The sequence below is a fragment of the Balaenoptera borealis genome (assembly GCF_965194805.1).
Source record: "Balaenoptera borealis genome assembly, chromosome: 19".
NCBI classification, from domain to species: Eukaryota; Metazoa; Chordata; class Mammalia; order Artiodactyla; family Balaenopteridae; genus Balaenoptera; species Balaenoptera borealis.
The window spans coordinates 27,689,749-27,713,300 of NC_138878.1; the positions used below are offsets into that span (position 1 = coordinate 27,689,749).

Below are 23,552 nucleotides of genomic sequence, written 5' to 3' on the forward strand. Positions count from 1 at the left end.
TTGGTGAGCAGCTCTCAACCTTTACTCTAAGCAATATTCTTAGAATACTTTAACTAGACAGGCTTAGAAATACTTTAATTGGCGCCATTACAGGAAGGGGAGGTAAGAGGTGGCATGGTTGAGTTTTATTTTGGACAGATCATTTGGCTGAAGTGTGGAGACTGGATTAGGGCCACAGTGGATGAACCAGTGGTTCAGCAAGAGGTACGGTGGTGGCCAGGACTAGGAGAGCAGCAGCGGGGATGGGGAGAAATGATGTCAGGAGATATGCAGGGGTAAGTCAAGACTGGAAGGTAGGCTGTGGGGCTTTGGCAAGGGAGAGGGAGGTGCCAAGGTTACCTCTGGCTTTCAAAACTAGACAGATGGAAGCGCTGATCCTAGGAAAGGGCAATGGGAAAGGGCCAGTGTGGTAGAGAGACTAGCTGTGGGAAACCTGAGGTGTGAAGGTGTAGTCAATATGTATCTCCCCCAGTAGACTGTAAGCCCCCCGAGGGCAGGACTCTGTCTCTTTTTACTCAACATTGTGTCTTTGGCAACCAGTATGGTGTCTGACAGACATCAAGTGCTCAGTAGTCTCTTATTAATTGAGTGGGGGTAGTTGGATGAGTGGATGATTTTTTGAGGTGCTTTAAGACATCTGAGAGGGGATGTTGGGTAGAAAGCTAGATGGTTGGTCTGCAGTTCAGGAGAGAGGTGGGGATGGGAGCTATAGATTCATGATCGTCCAAGGAGGGTAGCTCAAGGGAGAAGATGAACAGGCCCTGGATTCAGCCTTCAGAAATTCCAACAGGTCAGGGCTAGGTAGCAGAGGGAAGGTGTACAAAGGAGAAAGAGAATGGGCAGTCAGACTCGGAAGGAGTATTTCCAGAAGGAGAGAGTGGTCCACGGTGTCAGTTGCAAGTAAGATGAGAACTGAAGAATGTCCTTTGGATTTAGCAGCACTGAGGTCATCGGTGACCTTTGTGGGATCTGTTTTTGTGGAGCGAAGAGGTGGAAGCCAGATTGGAGGGGGTGAGGAGTGGGAGGTGATGAAACAGCGACAGGGAGTAGACACAAGTCTTAGGAGAAGTTTGGTGGTGAAGAGGAGGAAAAAGGCGGGGTGGAAGCTGAGAAAACGCAGGAATGTGCCCAGTGGGTCTGAGAAGTTACAACAGCGTAGCGTGGCTCTCGAACAGTAGTCCCTGTACCTTTTTTTCTGTCCTAACATCCCCAGAGGAACAGACACTCCGGGTTATTAACAGAAAAATCGGAATATCAGGAGAAGGAGTTGATTTCACTGGGGTGATGAGCTTGAGTTTTGGAGATGTTAATTTTGGGGGGCTTATGGAGCAGGCAGGGGAGAGCGATGTCTGTAGGGTAGCTGGAAATACAGTTTGGGTCAGTGCTGGCACACTGCAGCCACCAAATCTAGTTCCTCACTTGTTTTTAATATGGCCAGCCCATGAGCCAAGAATGGTTTTTACATTTTTAAGCAGTTGAAAAATCAAAAGGAGAATAATATTTCTTTTTCTTTTTTTTGGCCATGCCATGCGGCATGCAGGACTTAGTTCCCCAACCAAGGATCGAACCTGTGCCCCCTGCACTGGGAGCGCAGAGTCTTAACCACTGGACTGCCAGGGAAGTCCCGAGAATAATATTTCATGACATGTAAAACGTACATGAAGTTCAAATTTCAGTGTCTGTAAAAGAAGTTTTATTGGAATTAGCTTAGAGCCCCACTCATTCATATACATATCATCTAAGGCTGCTTTTGTGCCACTGCCATAGAGTTAAATAGTTGCAGAGGCTGACTGGCCCTCACAGCCTAAAACATTGACTCTCTGGCCAATCCTTAGCCAAAGCCATAGGAGAGCAATCAAAGCAATTTCTTGACAGCCAACCTTATGGAAAAATATCAAGCTAAAGGGGACCAGATCACACTGTGCATTAAGGGAAACAGGTGGCTGGCCATTTGTGGGGTGTGGAGGGGATGGCAGCAGTCTGATATCTCTGGGTCTATGAAGGACATTTGTCCCCCCCCCACCAGGCCCCCCCCCCAACTTGCTGATGTCATGAACAGGCCCCCACAGAGCTCAGCATAAAGGACACTTCTTCAGGGAAACATTTTCCTTCCCTTCCCCAACTGAGTCTCCCAGCCAGCTTAAACAAAGCTCCTTGCACTTCTCCATTATAGCATTTATCGCCGTGGTAGTGAAATAATTATTTGTAGAATTCTTGGTTTACTGCCTGTCTCTCCCTCTAGACCGGGAACCACTTTGGTGTAATGACTAAGAGAACAGATTCTGGAGACAGGCCGCTTGGTTCAATCCTGGCTCTACCATTTACTGGCAGGGTATCTGTGGCTCATTTACACTCTCCTGGCTTTAGTTTCCTCATCAGTAAAATGGGGACAGTGAGACTCTACCATGCAGGGTTGCGAGGATTAAATAAGATAAAATAGTAGGATACAAGGTGCTTGGAGCAGTGCCTATGACATGCTAAGTGCTCAGTAAATATATCATTGTTAGTAACTATTTGGATAAGGGAAGTATGGTAAAGGAGTGGGAAAAAACAAAGTTAAAATTTGAATTTTAGGGCAACTGGGTGGATGGTGATATCATTTCTGGAGACAGGAAACACAGGAAGTGGAGTAGATGTGGGGGACTTGCCATGTCTGAGGTGCCTGGGGACAACCAAGTGACAACGCAAGGCGGACAGGTAGATGCGGGGCTCAGCAGAGATGGTGGGTAGGGTGAGGGATTGGAAGAGTCTGAAGGCTTGCAACAGCTGGGAGAAACAGCTGCGGGAGAAACATAAGACTGCTAGGCTGTAGTTCTGGCCTATGTAAAGATGCAGATGGCAGATCATGGGACTTCTCAGCCTTCATAATTGTGTGAGCCAATCCCTCATAATAAATCTCTTTCTGTATATCTATATTTATCCTATTGGTTCTGGAGAACTCTAATACAGTATCCTTGGGTACAATTTCTTGAAAAGCCTGCTAGTAGGTGAATTCAAGTTTCTAGTGAATGCCACTTTCCCCATTTCATCTGTCTCACCTGGGAAGCACTGGGAAAGTGGAGACTGCACGGTATCACAGCTACCCACCCCGCCCCCCCGCCCCCAAGAATCTTCTCTCTTGTGTGGGTTAGGAGCTAGAGAAACAAAAACACAGCAGGAAGAAGCCTCTAGATATCAACATATCTAGCAATTGGGCCTTTTAAAATTCCACTTTTGACTTTCCTAACAACTGTAAGTCAAGTGAAATACCCTCACTTTACAGGTGAGGACTCTGGGGTCTGGAGAGATGAAGTACCTTGTCCAAGGTCATACAGCTAATAAGTAGCAGAGTGGGATTCAAAATTAGGAACGTCTATGTGGTTCCTAAGCTGCCTTAGTCAGAATTCTCTGGAGAAACAGAACCAATAGGGTGTGTGTATGTGTGTGTACACAATTTTGGAGGCTGACAAGTCCTAAGATCTGCGGGGTGAGTGGGCAAGTTGGAGACCCAGAAGAGCTCATAGAGTAGCTCCAGTCCAAAGAAGAATAGACTTGGGATCCAGGAACAACCAATGTTTTAGTTCAAAGGCGGGGAAAAAAAAGGATGTTCCAGCTTGAAGAAAGGCAGGAGGAATTCCCTCTTATTCAAGAGAAGGTCAGCCTTTTTGCTCAATTCAAGCCTCCTATTGACTGAATGAGGCCCACCCACATTAGGGAGGGCAATCTGCTTTACTCAGACTATTGATCTAAATGTTAAACTCATCCAAAAACATCCTCACAGAAACACCCAGAATAACAGTTAACCAAGTATCTTGGCACCCCATGATCCAGTCAAGCTGACACATAAAATTAACCATCACATAAGCCCATGGGCTTTCCACTATATCATACTCATCCCTGCTTGGGTCTAGAAAATCCTCCCTGGTGATGTCATAAAATGTTACTGGGCCCCAGAGATCCCCTCCCAAAAGGCAACAACCAGTATAAGAATATATAATTTTTCTCTACCAGTTAAAAAGAAATAATTTAACCTAGCTCCTGTAACTCCTTCCTTGATTCAACCCAACTTCTCCCACCCTAATCCTAAACACACTTTTACTATTTCTCGAGAGGCAACTGGAAATCCCAGATGTTCACATCATTCAGACCACAGGAAGGTGAAAGCAGGATGGGGATAGGAAAACGAAACTCACCAAGATGCAGAGAGAGAATAGGATGCAGCCATGGAAACTACGAAGGGAGGTATGGATTGTTTCATTCCTTGATAATTACAATATATGTGTCTCAACAGATATTTCAGTGAAGACACTAAATTTTCAACATCTGATACACTATAGGCACTTACAGTATTTAATTAATGGATCAATATGCTCATCCTCCCTTTCTTTCTCCCTCTTATGTTGTCTAAACCTGAGAGATTTCCCCATTTTCCTGCACATGAGGGAAATCATGATGGTACTGCCTTGTCCCCTTTTCTTATCTTTGACTCTTCAGCTGTGAAGTCTTCCTGGGTTTGGCAGTCATCTCCCACCTCTTGGGCCTCCTTTTCCCTTATCTTTCCAAGTCCAAAATATTTTATTTATTCCTGTGAATATAATGGCTCAGCTATAAAGCTCCCTTGGCCAACCTTTCTGCTGGACTGCTGAGTCATTTGTGACCTGTAGATAGAATAAATTCAGAGGCTGCACAATCACTGCTTACTCCTGGAGAGAGTCAGCCACATGACAGTGACTGGGTTCCTCACTAACTTGGCCTTGTGTGAATCTTTATGATGGTTCCTAGACATGACAAATGAGTCTGTGTGGCCATGGAGCTCACAGAGGAAAGGAAGAATGATCTCCAACACCTTATAGTTATTACATCCTATTCCCAAAGAAGGAAGTCCAAGGCTTTGGACCTCACCAGGGGCTTTGATCCTTCAAGGAACCCCTGTCCCAATGTCATTTTCTATCCCAGAAAACCAGCAAAACATCCCAGGTGGGCAGACCCATGGGATTTCTCTAATCCTGTTCTGTGCTCAGCACTTAGGTCACTCTGTGATAACTAAAGAAGAAGCTTATAAAGTGGCTCCTAGAACTCTGCTTTTGGCCATGATGGAATAACTGCTGCTAACTAGCCCTGCCACTATACACCTTTATAATACTGAACAAAATGTATGAATACAACTCCTCAGATATTGAATAACAAGGGCATAGGACTGTGATGCCTGAGAAAAAGGAAATAATTAAGATGAGTCCTAGATCATCCTGGCTTTCTGCCTAAATGCATTTACCAAACTCTTGGACAGGGAGGAGGAAGCCAGTCAGAGGATGGGAGCCTTCCTGAGCCTAGGGACTGGGATTAAAGTTAAGGGAGGCTGAGGTGGTTGGAATTTGAGGGGCAGGGTGCCAGAGAAGAAGGAGCTACAAGAAGAAAGAGCTCCAGACATTTTCATTGAGTGCCCTTGTTTGTCTAAATAATAAATTGCTTATGTAGGGTATGACTCTAAGGCCACACAGAGAACAACTACCAGAGAAAGAACTACTGGAGAGCTTTAAGCTGAACAACTACCAGAACTTACATGTGATTGGGAAGCATTCAAGTTCCAACCAAGCAGAATGAAGGAAACTTGCTGAACACCCAGGGAATTCAGCAGAGACCCTAAAAAAGCCAAGTCTTAGAAGTAGTGCTAAATTAGCACTATTAACAAACTAAATGGGTATTCAACTAGTGATAGTAAATCAACTGCCTGCCAGAGCAAAACTCAACACTCTTTAGAAGACCACAACAAAATTCAATCAACAATTTAAAATTCACAATGTTGCTGTACATCTGACACTAACACAATATTGTAAATCAACTATACTTCAATAAAAAATAAAAATAATAAAAATAAATAAAATTCACAATGTTCTGCGTCCACTAAAAATTATTAGACATGAAAAGAACCAGGAAAATGTGAATCATAACTGAGAAAAATCTGACTATGGAAACAGACCAGAAATGGACTTAGCAGACAAGCAATTTAAGACAACTATATTTTCAAGGAGTTAGATGAAAACATGTACCAAATGAGAAGAGAAATGGAAACGATTTTTTTTTTTTTTTTAAGAAATTGGTTAGGTATCAAGGGGAGGTAGAAAGGAACTTGATTAGATACCAAGGGTGGGGGAATTCTTTTTTTTTTAGACACCAATTGTACTTGAACATTTGTTATTTTATTTTATTTTTAATTAATTAATTTATTTTTGGCTGTGTTGGGTCTTCGTTTCTGTGCGAGGGCTTTCTCTAGTTGTGGCAGGCGGGGGCCACTCTTCATCGCGTTGCGCGGGCCTCTCACCATCGCGGCCTCTCTTTTTGCGGAGCACAGGCTCCAGATGCGCAGGCTCAGTAGTTGTGGCTCACGGGCCTAGTTGCTCCGCGACACGTGGGATCCTCCCAGACCAGGGCTCAAACCTGTGTCCCCGCATTAGCAGGCAGATTCCCAACCACTGCGCCACCAGGGAAGCCCGGAAACTATTTTTTAAAATCCAAAAATAATTTCTAGAGCTCAAAATACAGTATCTGCAAAAAAAAACCCCAAAAAACTGGATGGGATTAAGATGAGATTAGACACTACAGAAGAAATGATCGTGAACTTGAAGACAGGACAATGAAAACTACTGATATTTAAGCTGACACCTGGGGGTGGGGAGTGAAGGAGGGAAGACTGGAAAAATGAAGAGAGCCTAAGTAATTTGTGAGAGAATACCAGTCTAACATATGTATAACTGGCATCTTTGAAGTAGATAAGGGGGAGGCAGACAAATATTTGAAGAAAAAATGGATACAAATTTTACAAATTTGATGAAAACTATATACTCACAGATCCTAGAAGCTCAATTAACATCAAGCAGGAAAAATATCAAGAAGACTACACCAATACACATCATAACTGTGCTGCTAAGAACGAATCATAAAGGGAGAATCTTCAAAGCAGCCAGAGAAAAGAAGATACAGTACTTAGAGGGGGAAAGATGAGAAATATCTCTGACTTCTTATCATAGATAATGCAAGTAATAAGATAATGGAATGATATTTTTTGAATGTTGGGGAAGGAGGTGACAACATAGGTTTCAATGGCCAATGAAAATATTCTTCAAAAATTAAGATCAAATGCTGAGAAAATGCATTGCCAGCAAACCAGCACTACATTTAACAAATGTTAAATGAATATTTCCTGGATGAAAGAAAATGATTCCAAACGAAAACTCAGGTCTGTGCAAAACAATGAAGCACAGAGAAAATGACAAATATGTCAGCAAAAATAAATGTTTTTCTCATTTAAAATACTCCTCTAAAAGATAATTATCCAAAGTAAAAATAATAACAATGTATTGTAGGTTCATAACATATGTAGAAATGAAATATATGACAATCATAGCATAGAGCATTGGAAGAGCAATGGAAGTCTACTGTTTTAAGGGTCTTACATTGTATGTGAAGCAGTATATTTTTTGAAGGTAGACTTTGGTAGTTAAAGACTCATGTTGTAATTCTTGGAATATCCACCCACATAGAAAAAGAAGAAATAAAATGGAATAATAACAAAATACAATGGACAAAGTGAAGAAATAATAAAATAAAGTGGGATACAAAAATATTCAATTAATCCAAGAGAAGACAGGAAAAAAAGAACAAAAAACAAGACAAATAGCTAGATGGTAGACTTAAACCAGCCATTTGAATAGTTGCATTAAATGTAAATAGACTAAACATAGCAATTATAATGCAGAAATTGTCAGATTGGACAAAAAGTAAGACTCAGCTATATTCTTCAAGAAATTCACCCTATATATAAAAACACACACAATTTAAAAGTATGGGAAAATGATATACCATGCAAACACAATAGATGGCGAAGCTATATTCATATCAGACAAAGTAGACTTCAGGGCAAGGAATATTACCAGAGATAAGGAGAGACACTGTATAATGATAAAGGGGTCAATTCAATAAGTCCAGAAGATATAACCAAGCTGAATGGGCAGTCACCTAATAATAGAGCTTTAACATACATGAAACAAAAATTTGACAGAAATGAAGGGAGAAACAGACAAATTTAAATTTAAATTATAGTTCTCAACTATTCTTTCAATAATTCATAGGATAAGGAGACAGAAAAAATATAGATGACTTGAACATCACTATCAACCAACCTGACCTAAATGACATTCACTCACCAAGCACAAAATACACATTCTTTTCAAATGCACCTGGAACATTCAACAAGATAGACCAGATGCTAGACTAAATGTAAAAAACAGAAGTATAAAACTTCTAAAGGAAAACGTAGGAGAAAATCTTCACAACCCTGTGGCAGATAAAGGTTTCATAGGATAGAAAACACATTAACCATATAAAAGGGAAATGATTTAAATTGATAAATTTTAATTTTATCAAAATTTAAAACTTCTGGTCTTTAAAAGACAACATTAAGAAAGTGGAAAGGCAGGCCACAGTCTGTGAGAAAATATTTACAATACATATACTGTATTGTACAAAATATTGTACAATACATATGATAGGACTTACATAAAAATATAGAAAGAACTCTTATAACTTAACAATTAAAAAGACAATCAAACATTTTTTAAAGGTAAAATTTTCAACAGACACTTCACAAAAGAATATATATGAATGATCAATAAGCAGATTAAAATGTGTTCAATATCTTAAATCATCAGGAAAATTCAAATTATAACTATAATGAGATGTGACTACATACTCACTAAAATTTAAAAGACTGACAATGCCAAGTATTAGTGAGGACATGGAGCAAATGGAACTTTCATACTACTGGTGGGGGTGTAAAATAGAGTAATCACTTTGGGAAACAATTTGTCAGTTTCAGAATAAAATTAAACATGCACTTACTATATGACCTAGAAATTTCACTTCCAGGTATACACCCAAGAGAATAAAAACATGTCCACACAAAGACTTGTGAATGAACACTTATAGCTACTATATTCACAACAGCCAAACATTGGAAACAACCCTAATATCCATCAACAGGTGAAATTATAAAGAAGCTGTGGTACAGATATACAATGGAATATTACTCAGCAACAAAAAATCATGAACTATTGACACACACAACATGGAAGAATCTCTAAAACATTTGCTGAGCAAAAAGGAGCCAGACACAAGAGTACACTCTTTGTGACTATGTTTATGCAGAGTTCAAAAACACACAAAACCCATCTGTAATAATGAGTCGGGGGGTGGAGAGACTGACCGCATAGTGGCACAGAAGGACTTCTGGGGTGATGGAAATGTTCTATATCTTGGTTGTGGTGGTGGTTACATGGGTATGTACATTTGTCAAAACTTAATAAAGAGAAAATTTTAAGCAGGTGTATTTTATTATGTATGTATTACACTTCAGTAAATTTTAATAAAGAGGTTTTTGTCCCTCAGGAGACTGCAATTCAGATGGGGGAACTGGATTAGAAATACAGAGAAACCCCTACAATCCCTCACAAGCCAGAAGTGCATTCAGTACTAATTTATACCTTGCATACCCAGATGCTATGGAGATCTGAGGGGAGGTAGGTGGTGAGTCAGTATACCTTTCAGGGAGAACGTATCCGAGGATCTGAAAGGAAAGGGAGACTCTGAGGCACGGGGAGAAGGCTTGGGGTCTCCAAGGATAGATTCCTCACACTGAAGTGGAAACGTGGATGGCCTCCATTGTGGTCATGCAGAAGACTGTAGCTAATTCAGATGAAGTTAGATATCGGAAAGGAATAGCATATAAAGTCTTGCAAGCAGGGCAAAAAATACATAAGGCTGAAAATGGGCATTCTTGTTAGTTCTGAGCAGGACAATGCCAGATGGGAGTGATCTGGCTGTGGGTGGGATATCTGAGACTGGGAATCCATGAAGGAGGCTCTTGCAGGTGTGTAGACATGGATCAATGGGGGCATGCTCTAGAGCGTGGACCTGGGGAAACAAAGGGAGGGGTAGACCCGAGAACCATTCTGATGAGCACAAGCCTTTGGGAGATGCTGACTCTGTCTTACAGAACTTTCTAAACCATGGAGGGGCAGCCAACCTCAGCGGATGGAGCTCAGACTCTGAAGCCCACACACTTAGCTCCAAGACTGGCTCTATTACAACCAAACTTGGGGAAATTTTTAAAGCACCCCAAACCCCAAAGTTACCTTATGTGTAATATGGGAATAATAATTCTTAACTTGTGGGGTTATTGAGAGGATTAGAGGTAAGGTAGGTGGAGCACCTGGTGCAAAGGAGATAATAAATGATAGACATTATGATGAGCCCTCTGGTTGATCAGAGATTCCTGGGACCACCACACAAGGTGTCTCCTTCGTGCAGGTCTCAGGGATGGGGCCACAACTACACTGGATGAGTGAAAAGAAAAAAATTAACATACACAGAAACATACCAGTATACTAGTCACCAAGGACAAACAACACTAGGTGTAAACATTATTCACATATGTGCTGTGTGGGGGCCACAAAAAGAGAGCAAGGTCCCTTCCACTAACAAAGGGCCGGGGGTCTGACTATGGAAATTTGGGCCAAGGGGTTCATAATTTGAAGTTCCTCTGTTGGGAGAAGAATGACTTTTTAATTTGCAAATTGACCGAGAATAGCCTACTTAGCCCAACATCTCTGTCATTAAGTGGCCCCCTTGATGCTTTGACGCAGGCACCTGGCTCTCAGGGAATCCTAGGAGACCACTGCTCCAGAATCTCATCTCCAGGGAGAGGCATGTGTTGGGGATGTCAGGCAAGCACAAACTTAATGTAGTTGCTCAGATCTAGGGAAGATTATTTTCTCTATGTTGAAAGAGACAGAGACAGGCATTTACTGATATCTAGTGTTTATAAGGCAAGCACTGTGCTAAGAGGCTTTATCTGGATTGTCTAGAATAACCATTCACTCATTCAATAATTATTTATTAACTTCCAGCAGACACTGTGAGGGATGCTAGGGATGCTCTGGGATCAGGGAGACAGATAAGTAAACAGATCATAACCACTGAGGGACAAGAACCACCTGAGAGTGGGTCCAGAGCGGAGGGCCAGCACCTAACCTAGTCCTAGCTGGGAAGGGGGCTATGTGTGTGAGTAGAACACTCCAGGCAGAGGAAAGGGTAAGCTCTAAGGCCTGGCAGGGAGAGAGACAGAGAGAAGTCGTTCATTAGGGGAACTGTCAGCAGTTCCCAAGGTCGAAGCAGAAAAAGTCAGCAGCAGTAAGCCACCAGCCTAGTAATGAAGAACTCATATGCCTGGAATAGAGCTACCAGGTATAGCAAATAAAAATGCAGGATGCTAAACCTGATGAACATGACCTCAGCCAGGCGATCAAGGTCAACATCAACAGCGATAAGTCATGTGGATAGTATGTACCCTTAACATGATGGAACACGAATGGCACTTGACCTCTGTGGTCCTCCTTCCAAAAACATATTAGCCCAGTCTAATCATAAGAAAAACATCAGACAGACCCAAATTGAGGGACATGCTATAAAACACCTGACCAGTACTCCTCAAAACTGTCAAGATCAAAGGAATCTTTGTCCTGTCAAAAACAAGGAATGTCTGACAGACTGTCACAGACAAGAGGAGCCTAAGGAAGCATGACAACTAAACGGGATGTGCTATCCTGGATGGGATCCTGGAACAGAAAAGGACATTAGGCGGTAACTGAGGAAATCTAATAAAGTATGGACTTTAGTTAATTATAATATATTAACATTATTTGTGATATCGTGTTCATTAATTGTGACAAATTATCATACTGACGTAAGATGTTAATGTATATGGTAACTCTCTGTACTGCCTTTATAATTTTTCTATAAATCTAAAATGATTCTAAAATAAAAAGTTTATTTGAAAATACAGGATGCCCAGTTAAATCTGAATTTCAGATAAACAATCAGTTTTTGTTTTCAGGATTTGGAGCATAATTAACACTAAACGATAATTCGTTGTTTGTCTGAAACTCAAATTGTACTGGGCTGCCTGGAAAGCAGGAGCTGGTGAAAGACCGTAGACAGGAAGGCACATGATCCATACTCTATACAGTAGATATACAGGTGAGGCAACTGAGGCTGGATGATTTTAGCAGAGTCGCCCAGCTAGCTTTGTACAGAGCAGGATCTTAACACGGGTCTGTTTTACCCCAAGCCCAAGTCTATCCATTACACTCTGACGCCCCACAGAACTCTATCTATAAACAACCGCAAGAATCCACTGTTGCTGGCAAAGAATAAAGGACAATCAAGAGCAGACATTGTGTCTGGAGGACTCTAGCAAAAGCGGGCGACTAATTTCATGCACCAAAATTCAGGGCCTCCCCAAAACACAAGGCCACGTTTCCTACTGGATACCAGCTCCCCACTGACGTCCCCTTTCCCCTCCTCTCCGCCCCTCACTGTCATAGTCAAGCCAGATACATTCAGAGCCATGAACTGAAAGTTGGAAGGGACCTTCGGAGCCATTTGCCCAGCATCCCCCTTTGAGCAGAAAACCCAGCCACAGTCGTCCACACAGACGCCACCTCCTCTGTCCAGCTCTTAACAGTTGGCTCCAGCCTGTGACTTTAACTTCCACTACCAATTTGCTCAGGTGTCAGAAAGCACTTTTCCAAGCTAATTAGAGCTATGTGTTAAGTAAGAGTCAATGGTCTCTGAGCAAGGGCCCAAAAGGCTCCTCTGTGGGGAAAGAGAAACTTTCTAACGTGTAATCCAGCTGTTCAGGGATCTTTCTATCTCATCTCCTCTCCTTCTTGTTCCAAATAGATGATCCTGCTTCATACCTGGGTTCCACAGAGATGAAGTTAAATAACTTCATTTGGATGAGCAAAGCCCAAGGGTTGCTTTAGTGTATTTTAGCAGCACATGGGAGAAGACAAAGGGTGAAGAGAAGGGTGGCATGCACTCGGCCGGCAAAATCTCCTGCAGGAAATGACTGACGCCAGCCAGCGTCTCCAGGTCCCTGCTGGGCTGTTTCTCCTCCTCTCCTATCTCTCAGGGGATGGCCATCCCGCTGTGGCTTGCAGCTCGGAAAGACAAAGAGGGCAAAGCTCTCAGCCTGCAGCGTGCCTGCCTCCAACACATCCCCCCATGAAACCACCCACAAACAGGGCCCTGCTAGGGGTGGGGGTGGGAGGAAGTGCCCAGCAATCCTCTTTTCTCTAGAAATGGGATTGGAAATGGGGTAATCGTCTAAATGGGCAGTCCTGGTGAGTTGATAAACATAACTCCCATTTTTATTACGGTGATGAGGCTGCCTGAGCGAGGGTAATCCCTCTCCCGGGCTCCGGGTGAGATCGCCAGGCAGCCAGTCGCCACCCGCCCTCCACCACAGCTGCATTAGTCTGATGGGAAGAGGCACTGAGCTCTAGACGGACTGCATTTCATAACGGCATTTAAAAGCACAGATCCTGGGGTCACACCAGGGTCCAGGACACCGCTGACCAAGCTCCACATCCCCTTGGCTCTGCCCTCCTGCTCCCCCAACCACTGAGGGGGCACAGATGGTCCGAAAGTGGGGCTGCCCTCAGTCACGTAAGGTGAAAAAGGTATCAGGAAAGACCCCAACTTAAAATGGCTCGAGGAAACATGGTATAATGGAAAAACCTCTGGGTTCTAGCCTCAGCCAATCCCCTAACTCTTGAGTCCTTGGTTTCCTCAACTGCATTATGTGATTTCTCAGTTTCATCATCGGCATTACTCGATTGTCCTTTCCTGCTTCTGCCACGTAAAAGACCCCCAGATTCATGACTCTCCCAGCCAGCCAGGAATTCCACCCTTATAGAGTAATTCCTTTGTGTTTTAAAGGCTGTTTTATCTTTTACACCTCCCTTGAAATTATAATCTTCCATGTTATTAATGAATGCCTTACGGGAGAAGATAACCTAGCAGAAGCTGGAAGTGAGGCCCTGAGGAAATAGGACAGGCAGGGGAGGTGTGGCCTTGTGTTCCTGGAAGATGCAAGGGGTTCAGGAAAGGAGTCAGAAAAATACCCAAGGCCATGTCATCTGGGGCCCACTGTGTGGGCAAAGTCCACACGAGAATGGATGAGGTCCAGGCAGATGGACTGAGGTTAGGGCAGCTGGTTCCACTGATGGCAGGTCTCAGGGACCTTCAGAGCAAGTCACGGACCTTGTGTGCCCATTTGGCTCCTGAGTGGAGTCTTTATCTTTCCCCATTCACTCATTTACTCAAGCACTGCTCAGTCAGGAGGCCACAAGGTACAGCAAAATTAAGAGTGGATTTAGATTCAGAAGCTGGGCCCTAGCTGCAGTGCCAGCATTTAACTTGTCACGTGACACTAAACAAGGCATGTCACCATTCTGAGCCAGCAAAATAAGGCAAGTGCCTGCCTTGCACGCTTCATGGTCAGCGTTGCTACCGTGCACACCTCCAGGGCGTGCCATCCTGTGGGAGTCTACATGAGCGGCACCAGCCAGAACTGGGCAATGCACAACTGGCACAATCAAATATTGCAGCCCTGCTTGTAGTTAAAAAATATCAAATGACAAATGATACATTAGCCATGAACACTATTAAGACAACAGTGTTATTATATTGGTCACATTCTAGAAGGGGATGCTAGATCCATAAAAGACATTCACATAAAGTTAAAATTTAGTGGCATCAAGCTTTGCATCCTATCCAATTCAACAATGGTGGAACAGTGGAGCAACCCATGATATGATCCTAGTGCTGTCACTGTGATTCAGGCCTACAGGAACCATAGAAAAGAATAAGCAGGGAACTCCCTGGCGGTTCTGTGGTTAGGACTCCGCACTTCCAATGCTGGGGCCCAGGTTCGATTCCTGGTCAGGGAACTAAGATCCTGCAAGCTGCGTGGCACGGCCAAAAAAAAGAAAGAAAGAAAAAAAAAGAAAGAAAAGAAAGAATAAGCAACATAAGAGGTATGGCCCCAAGCCCAGGTCTGGGGGTCCCAAGACCACTCTGCCCTCCACACTATGCCTGTCTCAAAATACCCTTCATTGTAAGACACTCGGGGTCTCAGTTAAGACAGGTCTCCATTGATAGACTTCTCAGATCAGGACAGGAAGGTGGGGATCAGATATGTCTAGCCCAAAAGGAGGTTCCCTAGATTTCACACCTCCTCACACACCAATTCACCATCAGCTCAGGGCAGCAGGTCTAAGAGGACCCGCTCCTCTCAACCTTCCACGGGCCACAATTGCCTGGGAAAGGAGAAAGACAGATTTATGACTCCGCCACATTGCCCACTACCCCATCCATTCCAAACCCCCCCACTCTTCCCCATACATTGGTGACCTTCGGGTCAGGCAGGTTAAAAATGTTAAACCATGTAAAGCCCCTTAATCCACTACTCCCTTCCCTATGGGGGGAAAATGGAAATGGGAAATACTAAAAACATTTGTTCCCACCTCTCCATTTTTCCTTTCACAGCTCCAATGCAGGTCATCTTAATCAGATACTTCCTAATATGTCGCCCTGGTTCTAAGATGTTCTGCCCTCCATGCTACACCCCTCTCAGAGCTACTACTCTAAAACACAGCTCTTGGCTGGTCACATCCTTGTTTCCCAGGCTGCTCAGCGCCCCTGTGCCTAGGGGACAAGATCCTGGCCCAACCTCACCTTTGGCTACTTCCTCCCACGTAGCCTATACTGCAGTCCCAGGGGTGGCCCTCCATTCCTAAACAACCTTGGTGCGTTCATTCGTCCAATGCACGATTAATGGAGAGTGTAAGGTGTATCGGGCAGTGTGCTGGGTACTAGCAATGTAGTAGAGGGCAAACCCAGCCAGGCATCCCAGAGCTTACAACCTTCCAGGGAAAACAGACATCAATCAAATAACCACAAAAATACATGTATGATTACAAAATGATATTTGATAAGGAGATGTGCTCAGAGATGTACAAGGTGGAAGGACTGAAGTAGTCTGGGGGATCAGAGAAGGTTTCCCTGAAGAAGTGATACTTGAGTGGATATCTGAAAAGTGAGAAGGGATGACTTAGGCTAACGGGGTGGGAGTGACAGCAGCAACAGAAGAGAGGACTCCCGGCAGAGAGAGCTGCCCAGGCCTGGGGTCTGTGAGGAACGGAAAGAAGACCAGTGACGCTGAGGACAGAGGCGGGGGCGCTGGTCCAAGATGCGGCCAGGGAAGTCGCCAGGGGTCAGTTTATGAAGAGTCTTAGAGGCTCTGCTGAGGATATGGGTCTTTGTCCTAAGGGAAATGAGAAGGCGTTAAGAGGTTTTAAGGAGGGGAGGAGGGGAGGAGGGGAGCTAGGGGAGCATGGGGCATAATCAGATTTGCATTTTGAAATGCTCACTCCAGCTGCTGTGAGGAGGAGGGGATGGGGGCACAGAGTGGATGCGGGGGCCCAGTGAGGAGGAATTGCGTCCATCTCCAGCAAGAGATACAGATGTAAACTTGGACTGGGAGCTGGGAGTGGTGAGTGAGCTGAGCAAATGAATTTACCAAACCCGAGTTTACCCAGCCATATGGATAGGCAGTACTATCTGGAAAAACTGAACATCGGAAGGTGACCAGATTTGGGTAAAAAGATCCTGAGGTCAGTTTGGGACATAATGGGTTTAGGGAGCCTTTGAGGCCTCCAAGTGGAAAGATGAGTGATAGATGGGTCTGGGAGGCAGACGTACATTTCCAGAGCCATCTGCACCCAGATTGTAATGGAAGATGTGGACATGAATGAGATTGCTTTACATCAACCACTCACGGTCATCTTCTCCCTCTAGTCACTCCAGCTGTGCCTGTCCCCACGCAAGGAGAGCAGGTCTCTGCTGGTTCATAGTGACCCCTCAGGCCTCTGTACCTGCTCCTGGCTGCTATAGGGTTCCTTGTATCACATTGTGGCCACTCCCTTACATGTCTTCACCACTAATGGTCCAGCAACACCTTGGGGACAGAGACACATGGCTCTCTTCCTGCTTTCCTCAGTACATGGAGCAGATCCTGGCCCTTGAGTGAGCAGTAGGCCACAGGCCCGCTTTTCTTGCCCACCACGAAGCCCCAGTGCAGTGTCGCTCTGGAAGTGGGAGGGAACACAGGCCACACCCAAGAGCCTCATCTAAAAACCAGTCTCAGAGTCCTCAGGGTGGAAATGGTCCCACTCCTTACCTCTGCCTCCAAGAGACCAAGATAGGTACTGAAGAATTTTTAAAAGAGAACGGTATTGATGTTTTCCTACTGTTACTATAGATAAGCAAGCAATCAGATATTTATTGGGGATGTATTTTCTCTTCTTATATAGAAGACACTGACAAGTAAAGAAGTGAGTAAGCTCTGTATTCAAAGAGCATTTAGCACAATCCCTTACTCAGAACCTAGTGCTCTGATTATAATTCAAAACAAAATTATTAAAGAGAGTAAATCCTAAGAGTTATCACAAAAAATTTTTTCCTATTTATATAATTTTGTATCTGTATGAGATGATGGATATTCACTAAACTTATTGTGATAATTATTTCATGATGTATGTAAGTCTAATCATTATGCCGTACACCTTAAACTTATACAATGCTATATGTCAATTATATCTCAATAAAACTGGAAGAAAAAAACAAAATTTAGGATGGCAACAAAAAAAAGAAAAACTTTTGCATTATTTCATGTGAGTATCTATAAGAAAATCAAAGCTTGAGTCCTCAAGGTGCTTATAATCTCAAGTAGATATGACTAACACAGATGAAAAGTTAACTTCATCAATACACACAGAGCCACCCTGCAGTGGCTCTCCAGTGCCTTTTTTCAAATTAGGAAAAGTTACCCTTCTTCCAAGTAGACACAGCCCCTTAGTGGGTTGTATGACTTGGCTGGGTTTAAGACCATGTCCCCATGCCCTGGCCAGATGTCCTTGTGTAGTGCTCACCCTGCACAATGTATGTGTGACACCAGTTAACAGGTGCTGTTCACAGGGAGGGATCAATATAGGATGGGCAAGCCAGGGAATAGGTAGAATTGGCTGGGTAAGGAAAGAAGAAATACCTGCAAAGAAGGCCAGAGGCATTTACAGTAACAAATCAGGCTTGACCAAAGCAAAGGGTGCACCCGAGGAGTCAGGAAATGAAATTGGGAGGTTTGGTTGGGGAATGATTATGGAAGGACCCAAACACCAGGCTAAGGAGTTTATACTTGACCCTGTGGTAGCTGAGCACTGCCTAGGGACATCACCTTCTGTGATGGTTAAGTTTATGTGTCAACTTGAGTGGTCCTCAGGGCACCCAGATTAAACATTATTTATGGGTGTCTGTGAGGGTGTCTCCAGATGAGATTAGCACTAGAATCAGTGAACTCAGTAAAGTAGGTTGCCCTCCTCAATGCAGGTAGGCGTCATCCAATCCATCGAGCACATGAATAGAACAAAAGGTGGAGGAAGGAGGAATTTGCCCCTTTTTTCTTGCCTCACTACTTAAACTAGTACATCTCATCTCATCTTCTCCTGCTTTCAGACTGAGACTTATATCATCAGCTTCCCTGGTTCTCAGGCCTTCAGAATCAGACTGAATTATACCATTGGCTTTTCTGGGTCTCCAGCTTGCAGACAGCAGATCATGAGACGTCTCAGCCTCCATAACCACATGAGCCAATTCCTCATAATAAATCTCATTTTAGACAGAAAGAAAAATAGACAGATAGATAATAGACAGAAAGATTGAAGAGAGAAAGAGAGAGAGAGAGAGAGATCCTATTGGTTCTGTTTCTGTGGAGAATCCTAATACACCCTCTTTTCCCCAAAGGAACGCCATGGAGAGTAGGGTTCCAGCATTAGTACTCACCAAAGCACCCACTGGCATCTGTAGGTCTATGAAAGATGCCACTGGACAAGAAAACAACTAAATATCTTTGTGCTGACATGGAACCCCAAATAATAAGGTCTCATCCCTTGCATTTTTAGAATGCCTGAAAATATATATTTTATACCAATATATATATTTTATACCAATATATTTATTTTCACAACAGCCTCATGTAATTAATAGAATGAGAAAACAGAGCAGTTAAGGGCTTTGGCGAAGGTCAGAGAAAATCCACAGAGGCAAAGCTGGGACTGGAACTCAAGTCTCTTACTCAGAATCCAAAGCTCAAGGGCGCTCAGCCTTCCTGCACTTGCCTCGGCAGGGTCCCTCTTCACCAGCCACCACACTGACTACTTGAGTCTGCCAGCCCTGGGTCCCTTCCAAGAAAAGACAAAGCTTCCAAACAAGCAGTAATGACATTGATTATGCCAAGCCAGAGGCAGGGATTCTGGATCATTTCCTTAAAATACCTGCTCAGCAGCACCCCTGCCCTCACCCACACCACCCCTCATCCCAAGAAAGAAATGTATGGTACTTCATTAACATGAAGGGAAAATAATTCCCTGTGGATTTTTGCAGTCTCATTTTCCTAGCTTGTCAAATGCCAGCAGCAAGCCAGTCTGGCGGCATTGTTAACTTGGCTCTCTCTCATTCTATAATGTTTTGCAGATTGCAGCAGTCTTTTTTTTTCCCCAACTGGGCAAAAACATATCACCTTTGAGCTTCCTGGTGTATCTTTCAAAAGATTTCTCTGTTGAACTTGGACTTCATAGTATGTTATTCTCTTAGGCATCACAAGCCATATTTGTTTTTTCTCCAAGAAAGAACATGAAAGTTGTTTTTAACGCCATACTCTATGTGAGCAAAAAATAAATAAATAAATAAATGGAAGATTTTTCAGTATGTCATGCAAAGCATAAAAAAGCATGCTGTTCAAAATATGATAATTTTCAGTTATTATATTTACATCTCCCCCTTTTCTTCCTGCTTCATCCTTTTGTTACTAAGGAAGTTGGAATGAAAGGGGATTTGTCTCTTTTTCTCAAAGACCCATCTCTCACTGCTGAGTTTCTCCACACCTGAATTCACACATCTCCCACACCATGACAATTACCTCTATGGTAGCCACTCATGACATTATGGACACAATGTGACCACAGGAGAAACAAGAACTACTGAGACCCTGCTGGAGGCATATGGCCTGTATGATCTAAGGGACTCCAAGGCAAGAGCAAAGGGAATTTTGTCTTGAGATTTTAACAGAAAAGTCATTCTTGAAATCTATTCCTGTATTTTGATATCTATTGGACTTCAAAGCTTCCTGCTGCCCAGGAGCCTGTGAACATGGTCAAAGGGCCATGACATTTTTAAAATGGCACCACAGCACCTGCACCCAAAAACAAACTAATGGGACCAACAGATTTTAGCCTAAAGACATAAATCCCTAACAATGGTTAGGTCTCACAGGTATTTCTCACGGTCAAAGAGGGGCTCTTGGAATGATTCTATGGTTTTAGAGAAAATGATGTATTCCTGGAAAGCGTTTTTTTCCTTCTACTTTTTCTTAACTACCTCCCCCCAACCAATGAATTGCCCAAAGCCTCAAGCCAAGGTTAACAGCTCTTAATTTTGTGAACAGCAGCCAAAAAGAAGTGGACAAACTACTCACATGTGACATGGACACCACGCAAGCTTCACAGAGAAGAATGGAAGTATTTTGTTGTAAGGCAGGGGTAAGACGTGAGATGAATGTTAACATCCACTTTTCACACGCGTGTTTCTCTGCAAAAGGCCCCAGGGCTGGGACTTAAAATTTTATTCCAAATACTATTAGATACATCAGGGCTCTCAAAATATGGATTTCTAGTTGGAGACATCAAAGCGCATTATTTACTGAAACTACTGTGGCTTTCCCTCTGCCTCTTCTTTCACAAGATGCTATTGTAAAATTCAGGTTGCTTTGATCTCCGTGACTGAAGAAAAAAACAAAAAAAGAAAGAAAGAAAAAGTACAGCTTAAAGAGGAACTGAACACACAATCTGGGAGCTAAAAAGTAAACATTACCCAGTGAACTCCTCAATTGAATTACTGGCCTGAGAATTTCAATTTACATGTGTTTTAATTATCCACAGAAGGACTCACCTATTATTCTCTGAATACAATATTTAAAAAGCAAACAAAATGAAGGAGGAGAGGCTTATTCAAGGGCTTTCAAGGATTAATCTTTGCATTCTTCTCATTTATTTCCTGAATTTGGGGATAAAATTTGTTGTGGAGTATTTGATCTTAGGGAAACACTGAGTTCTACTTTGTGAACACAAACTACTTCTGACCATTATTTTAGCAAACAATTTCAGAAGCACAGGGCTCTAGCAGAGGGCTATACAGAACTCTGCGTAGAACTCTGCATAAATAGAATAACACAACTGTTTCCTTCTGAAATGCAGGAAATCAAACTGCATGAATCTGTTTGCTGATTGAGTGAATGAGTGGGTGAGTAAATGAAAGCTTCAGAACTCCATCACTCATCACGCCTTTGATGTCCTTAAACTTCTATTTGCATTTTTAAAGTATGTTTGTTTTGCTTGTCCATCTTGGGTGGTCAGTTTCTGCCAACAGGAAAAGAAGAGCAAAATTTATTTTAATTGACATTAATTTCAAAAATGTGCCACTCCAGATTTCTAAAAAGTAGAATTCTCAACAGGACTGGGCATTGCCAAAGCTTCAAGGAAATTTTAAATGGCTATGACTGACTTATCACAGACTCACAATGGCACCCAAGGAGAAAGCACTTTTCATTGTGAAGGAATAATCTTTTTATTAAGGCTGGAGCCCGTGGTTAGCAACCCTGCTAACCAGTCAACACTTGTTCAAGCAGGTCTAACTGAGCTCCTACAATGGGCAAGAAACTCTGCTAAATGCTTTGGAGGATAAAAAGATGTCAGTACATGGTTCTTAAGGAGCTTCTTAAGAGAGATAGGACCTCTACTGGCATGTGGAAACCATCAGTTACAGTCAATATGTCCTTTGAAAGTTCTAAGGAACAGGAGACCACTTCTGAGTAGGGGGACCATTGTGGGCTTCATAGAAATGTAATAGTTAATCTGAGAGGACTCAGCAAGAATCAATGGAGAGACATAATATATGCAGTGAACCAGAGCCAGAAGCCTGGGATGTATTTAGAACAACGAGCAGAGGACTGGCTTTGTTGAGTGTCCATTGTGGGCAGGGTGCAGAACAGAAAGAGGACCTTGCAGATCAAGCCATATATGCAGGAGTGGATAATATGGTAAACCTATACTCCTAGGATCTGAGTGAGAGAGGAGAGAAGGAAATGGGTGGCAAGAGCCTCTAGTAAGAGCTCTGAAGGAGACATCCACAGCTTAAGATAGAGACACAGTCACTGTGAGCTTCTCAGGCAGGAGCCAAGAAAGGGAAAGAAGAAATGTGGTTGATCACTAAGCCACTGGACCATAAGAACCTGCCCAAGTTTGTCCTGTTGGTCTGGAATGAGTTTTTCTAGGCCCCCCAAAAGTGCAGCGGCATTCACCAGTAGCTTCTTAAAGGCATCACTATGCTTCCAACACTTATACCAACCATGACATATTATAATGCATTGGCTGCTGCTTCTGGGATGGCCACAACCCCAAGACAGCATGTTAGGAACCATTTGCCTGCCAACCCCAAAGTCCTCAGGTCTTCAGCAAAGTTGGGAACACTTGGCAGGATTTTGGTCCCCAAAGTAATGATGGAAAGAGCTCTGGGCTAGAAGTCAAGAGAGCAGGTACTGGCTGATCCTTGCCTGGGCATTAACTCCCTGTGGACTCTGGGTGAGCCTCTTCCTCTTGCGAGGCCCAGTTTCATTCATTAGATGAGGAGGTTGGACCAAATGCTTGCTTCCATGTCTTGCATTCTGTGACCTGGGACCAAGTGACTGTCCCAAGTTCACACAGCTAAGTAAAAGTGAGAGCCTGGACCAAATCCTGTGTCTACTGTCCCATTGATCCAGTGTTCTCTCCACAGTGCTGGGCTGCACAAGCAGGAGATGTTAATGGTAACAGCCAGCATTCACTAAGTGGCCACTGCAGGCCAGTGTGTCAATACTCTACCCAGTTAGTCCTCACATCCATCATTTGAGTTAGACAAAGTTGTCAAATCACTTTACAGATAGGAAACAAACCCAGAAAGATTAAGACATTTGCCTATAATCACAGAATTAGTCAGTGCAAAGCCAAGATTTGAAGTCAGGCAGTCCAATTCCAGGACCCATTATCTTCATCTCTACCCTCCACACTACAGGGTAGAACCAGAAGGAGCAGCAGAGCGACATAAAGGACATGGGACCTTAAAATAGAAAACACGGCAGTCTTCCAGTGGTGAATTCACACTGCAAGCACGAGAGCTTTCAGGAGAAATATTTTGGTCAGCGTTGCTTGCCTACATACCTCCCCTTTTCCTTCCCACAGATGACCACATGAACAGTCCCTGGGGTATCATTTATGATCCAGTGGTCTTCACTGTGGTCTGAATGGAGTACGGATAATGACCACATAGAAAATTAGGAGACAGTGGCCTTCTGGCTGTCACCCCCAGCTCATAAGACAAGGAAAACCAAAACCACCACAAATTATTTTTACTACAAAATAAAACCTGAAAGGAGGTATCCTCTTGAAATCTTCAGGGAGACACACTGATATCACCCTTAGGTGCACAGGTGCACACGCAGTAGAACACATCTCAAACTCCTGGCTGTG

At 43.3% G+C, this 23,552-nt stretch overlaps 1 protein-coding gene across 1 annotated transcript in view; it reads right to left on the reverse strand.

The window, feature by feature from the left end:
- CES5A (carboxylesterase 5A) overlaps window positions 1–23,552 on the reverse strand; it is a 291,154-nt gene that overhangs the window by 188,280 nt on the left and 79,322 nt on the right. Inside the window, 2 exon segments of the mRNA XM_082367012.1 lie at window positions 19,514–19,652; window positions 20,468–20,771. The gene's annotated coding sequence lies outside the window, so the exon portion shown is untranslated.